Raw genomic sequence first — 6,145 nt, forward strand, 5'->3', positions numbered from 1 at the left:
CATGTCCATTGAGTCGGTGATGCCATCCAACCATTCATGAGGGTGGGGCCCTCACAAATGGGATAAGTGTCCTTATAAAAGAGACCCCAGAGTGCTCCCTTGGCCCTTCTATTGTGTGAGGACACACCCAAGACAGCCATCTATGAACCAGGAAGTAGGTTCTCATCAGACACTAAATCTTCTGGCACCTTGATCTTCACCTTCCCAGGCTCCAGAATTTAGAGAAATAAATGTTCACTGTTTAAGTCACCCATACTGTGGTATTTTTGTTATAGCAGCAGGCCAGCAGTAAGACACTCAGTGACTGTTCTATGTAAGAAAAGGCAGCCTGAGGTGGTAGAAGGAATGACTGAAGAGTCAAGAGTAATTCTGGCCAGTCCTTTCCCGGTTATCCCTGTTTGACACAAATAAGTACTTAATCACCCAGATTGTTGTTGTTCAACTGCTAAGTTGTGTCTGACTCTTAGAGACCCTAGGGACTGCAGGACTCCCAGGATCCTTTGTCCTCCAGTATCTCCCAGAGTTTGCTCAAGTTTATGTCCATTGAATCAGTGATGGTATCTATCTAACTATCTGATCCTCTGTTGCCCTCTTCTCCTTTTGCCTTCAATCTTTCCCATCATTGGGGTCTTTTATCCAATGAATTGCTCTTTGTGTCAGGTAGCCAAAGTGTTGGAAGTTTAGCAGCAGTCCTTCCAATGAATATTCAGGGTTGATTTCCTTTAGGATTAACTGGTTTGATCTTGCAGTCCAAGGGACTCTCGGTAATCTCTCCAGCGCCACAGTTCAAAGGCATCAATTCTTCCATCCTCAACCTTCTTTATGGTCCAAATCTCCCATTTATACATGACTACTGGAAAAGCCATAGCTTTGACTAGATAGACGTTTGTCAGCAAAATTATATCTCTGCTTTTTAATATACTGTCTAGGTTTGTCATAGCTTTCCTTCCAAGGAGCAAGCATCTTTTAATTTCATGGCTGCAGTCACCATCTGCAGTGATTTTGGAGCCCAAGAAAATAAAGTCTCTCACTGCTTCCACTTTTCCCCTTCCATTTGTCATGAAGTGATGTGACCAGATGCCCTGATCTTAGTTTTTTGAATGTTGAGTTATATTGAGTTATAAGCCAGCTTTTTCACTCTTCTCTTGATAAGGCTGCCATTAGAGTGCTATCATTGGCATATCTAAGGTTGTTGATATTTCTCCCAGCAGCCTTGGTTCCAGCTTGTGATTCTTCCAGCCTGGCCTTTTGCATGGGTAAAATGGTGGTACTCTGCATAATAGTTAAATAAGCAGGGTGACAATATACAGTGTTATAGTACTCCTTTCCCCATTTTGAACCAGTCAGTTATTCCAAGTATGGTTCTAACTGTTGCTTCTTGACCTGCATACAGGTTTCTCAGGAGACCGATAAAGTGATCTTTAAGATCTCTTTAAGAATTTTCCACAGTTTGTTGTGATCCACACAGTCAAAAGCTCTAATGTAGTCAATGATGCAGAAGTAGATGTTTTTCTGGAATTCTCTTGCTTTTTCTGTGATCCAGCAGATGTTGGGTATTTGATCTCCGGTTCCTCTGCCTCTTCAAAACCCAGCTTGTACATCTGGAAGTTCTTCATTCAAGTACTGCTGAAGCCTGGCTTGAAGGATTTTGAGCATAACCTTGCTAGCATGTGACATGAGTGCAGTTGTATGGTAATTCAAACATTCTTTGGCATTGCGTTTCTTTGAGATTGGCATGAAAACTGACCATAACACAGGACCTTAACACAGGACCTTAACCACACAGGATTTTACTTTAAAAAATATCATTATAAAAGTCAATTTAGTTCAGTTCAGTAGCTCAGTTGCGTCCAACTCTTTGCGACCCATGGACTGAGACATGCCAGTCTTCCTTGTCCATCACCAGCTCCCAAAGCTTGCTCAAATTCATGTCCATTGAATCTGTGATGCCATCCAACTATCTCATCCTCTGTCCCCTTCTCCTCCCACCTTCAATCTTTCCCAGCATCAGGGTCTTTTCCAGTGAGTTGGCTCTTCATGTCAGGTGGCCAAAGTATTGGAGCTTCAGTTCAGCATCAGTCCTTCCAATGAATATTCAGGACTGATCTCCTTTAGGATTGACTGGTTTGATCTCCTTGGACTCTCAAGAGTCTTCTCCAACACCACAGTTCAAAAGCATCAATTCTCTGTGCTCAGCTTTCTTTATAGTCCAACTCTCACATCCATACATGACTACTGGAAAAACCATAGCTTTGACTAGATGGACATTTGTTGGCAAAGTAATGTCTCTGCATTTTAATATGCTGTCTTGGTTTGTCATAGCTTTTTTTCCCCCAAGGAGCAAGTATGTTTTAATTTCATGGCTGCAGTCACCATCTGCAGTGATTTTAGAGCCCCCCAAAATAAAGCCTGTCACTGTTTCCATTGTTTCTCCATCTATTTGCCATGAAGTGATGGGACTGGATGCCATGATTTTGGTTTTTTTAAATGTTGGGTTTTAAGCCAGCTTTTTCACTCTCCTCTTTCACTTTCAACAAGAGGCTCTTTAGTTCCTCTTTGCTTTCTGTCATAAGGGTGGTGTCATCTGCACATCTGAGGTTATTGATATTTCTCCCTGCAATCTTGATTCCAGCTTGTGCTTCATCCAGTCTGGCATTTTGCATGATGTATTCTGCACATAAGTTAAATAAGCAAGATGACAATATACAGCCTTGAAATACTCCTTTCCCAATTTGGAACCAGTCCGTTGTTTCATGTCCAGTTGAAAATGACTGAAAACAGTTCTAACTGTTGCTTCTTGACCTACATACAGATTTCTCAGGAGGCAGGTAAGGTGGTCTGCTATTCCTATATTTTTAAGAATTTCCCACAATTTGTTGTGATTCACACAGAGGCTTTAGCACAGTCAGTGAAGCAGAAGTGGATGTTTTTCTGGAACTCTCTTGATTTTTTATATGATCCAGCAGATGTTGGCAATTGATCTCTGGTTCCTCTGCCTTTTCTAAATCCAGTTTGAACATCTGGAAGTTCTCAGTTCACGTACTGTTGAAGCCTGGCTTGGAGAATTTTGAGCATTACTTTGCTAGTAATGAGATGAGTGTGAGATGAGTGCAATCATATGGTAGTTTGAGCATTCTTTGGCATTGCCTTTCTTTGGGATTGGAATGAAAATTGACCTTTTCCATTCCTGTGGTCACTGCTGAGTTTTCCCAATTTGCTGGCATACTGCGTGCAGCACTTTATTTTTTTTTTTCTTTTTTTTTTCCATTTATTTTTATTAGTTGGAGGCCAAATACTTTACAATATTGTAGTGGTTTTTGCCACACATTGACATGAATCAGCCATGGATTTACATGTATTCCCCATCCCAATCCCCCCTCCCACCTCCCTCTCCATCTGATCCCTCTGGGTCTTCCCATTGCACCAGCCCCGAGCACTTGTCTCATGCATCCAACCTGGGCTGGTGATCTGTTTCACCCTTGACAATATACATGTTTCGATGCTGTTCTCTCAAAACATCCCACCCTCGCCTTCTCCCACAGAGTCCCAAAGTCTGTTCGGTACATCTGTGTCTCTTTTTCTGTTTTGCATATAGAGTTATCGTTACCATCTTTCTAAATTCCATATATATGCGTTAGTACACTGTATTGGTCTTTATCTTCCCGAATTACTTCACTGTGTATAATGGGCTCCAGTTTCATCCATCTCATTAGAACTGATTCAAATGAATTCTTTTTAACAGCTGAGTAATATTCCATGGTGTATATGTACCACAGCTTCCTTATCCATTCATCTGCTGATGGACATCTAGGTTGCTTCCATGTCCTGGCTATTATAAACAGTGCTGAGTGCAGCACTTTAACAGCATCATCTTTGAGGATTTGAAATAGCTCAGCTGGAACTGCATCACCTCCACTAGCTTTGTTCATAGTGATGCTTCCTAAGGCCCACTTGACTTCACATTCCAGGATGTCTGGCTCTAGGTGAGTGATCACACCATCATGGTTATCTGGGTCATTAAGATCTTTATTGTATAGTTCTTCTGTGTATTCTTGCCACTGCTTCTTAATATCTCCTGCTTCTGTTAGGTTCATAGTGTTTCTGTCCTTTATTTTGCCCATTTTTGTGTGAAATATTCCCTTGGAATCTCTAATTTTCTTGTAGAGATATGTAGTCTTATATAAGTAGTATTTGTTTTATAAAAGTAGTATTTGTTTATTGCAGACATTTTGGAAAATGCAGCAGGAAACCATAAGAAGCAAAAATAGAATCATATTGTATATACTTTTTGTTGTCTCTGCTGTTTCTACTTCATAAATTATAAACCATTTCCTTTTTTTTTCTTGAATAGTTCATTCTTCAACATTTATTTGGTACTGATTGCACATCATTTCACAGCATGGACATACCACTTCCCTCTTGTTGGAACTAGCTTGTGTTCAATTCTTTACAATTACAGCCAGTGTACAACCCTGTAGATAAATCTGTGTGCATGCTCTTGATTATTCTTTTTGGCTAAATTCCTTTAAAGAGGAAGGGTCAGAGAATACATACATTTAAGGTCTTTTGCTATCTATTGACACGATGTACTCCAGGAAAAGGTTTATAATCTCCAGCACTGGGTATTAGATATCATTTTCCTCCATCTCCAAGTGAGGATAAACTCTTTCTCACAAAGTTATTGTGAAGTTCAGTGAAGTGAGGGCAGAAGTCCTACACTCCTTTTGACACAGGATAATGTAATTTTCAAGTTCCTTTACAGTAGCATGAATTATGGAACACTTTGGTTCAGAGGTTACTTTATCCCTATTGCATTCACTATTGGTTCTTTTCTCCATTTACAGTGTCTTCTTCCAAGCTTCTCCATAAGGTTGCCTTTGACCTCTTAAGCTCTCTATCCTTGGATTCTCAAACACTGCTCTCTCCAGATGCTTTTTTTCTGCTTTCCTGTACTGGTTCCTCTTCATCAACTGCTATCTTAAAACTTATTCAAGATTCTCTAAAGCACTGTCCTTTATTTTATTCTCATTCTTCTCTTTGATGAGTCTCGTCTTTGACTCTGCCTTATTGATTACATCCACTCCTGTGGTTATTTGGGTTGTCTAGAGTCCCCTCTTCTCTTTGGGGAAAATCTCTCATTTTCTGTATGTTCTTTGGAGGTAGTGCTTATCAAAATATTGGAGTTGAAGGGCAGTTCTTCCCCGCCTCATTTCAGAGGAGCTAAGGGTTTGGGCACATGTCTTCATCTCTGCCAGTCGGATATTACTTCTAAGACTCCAACACTCAAGAGAATGAGCAGCAACAAGGGGACACTTGGAATTCTCATTCATTCATATGTCTGCAGCAGTGGATGGACCAGAACTCTAAGAGAGGTTTTTCTGACCACTCCATTGAAAACAGCAACTTCTCTCTCCTCAAGGCACTCTTTATCCCCCCTTCCTTGTTTTATTTTCTACCATCTGACATATTTTTGGATTTAACCAATTGATTTACTTATGACCCAAGTCCCTCATTTGAGATTCCCTGGTGGCTCAGACGGTAAAGTGTCTGCCCGCAATGCGGGAGACCTGGGTTTGATCCCCAGGTCGGAAAGATCCCCTGGAGAAGGAAATGGCAACCCACTCCAGTACTCTTGCCTGAAAAATTCCATGGATGGAGGAGCCTGGTGGGCTACAGTCCATGGGGTCGCAAAGAGTTGGACATCATTGAACGACTTTTCACTCACTCATTCCCTCATTTGAATGAAAATTGCATGAAGGTGAGGATGCTTCTGTAATTTTCACAGCTGTGTCCCCAGGGCTCTGAGGTGCCTGATACGGGGTACGCACTCAATAACCATCAGTTTCATGAATACATAGATGGCTAGTTTTTGTTGCCTCATTGTCTGGAACTCCCTGGGTTCGTGACCTTTTCATGAAGCCGGTCCCTCCAGCCTACCACTGATTCTGTGAGTCCCCATAGCCCTTTCAGGAAATATCCTGTTCAGTGAGTTAACAAGAGTCAGTTTCTGTTTCAGGCAGAACAGTTTACCGTATCACAGGCTTCTTAACCTACAGGGTAACCAAAACCACACTCATTACCTTCCCAGTGAACTTGAATGTATACTAGCAAAGGACATCATCTAAACAATTATCTTGGCTGGATA

The sequence above is a fragment of the Dama dama genome, chromosome 20, assembly GCF_033118175.1.
Source record: "Dama dama isolate Ldn47 chromosome 20, ASM3311817v1, whole genome shotgun sequence".
Taxonomy (NCBI): Eukaryota; Metazoa; Chordata; class Mammalia; order Artiodactyla; family Cervidae; genus Dama; species Dama dama.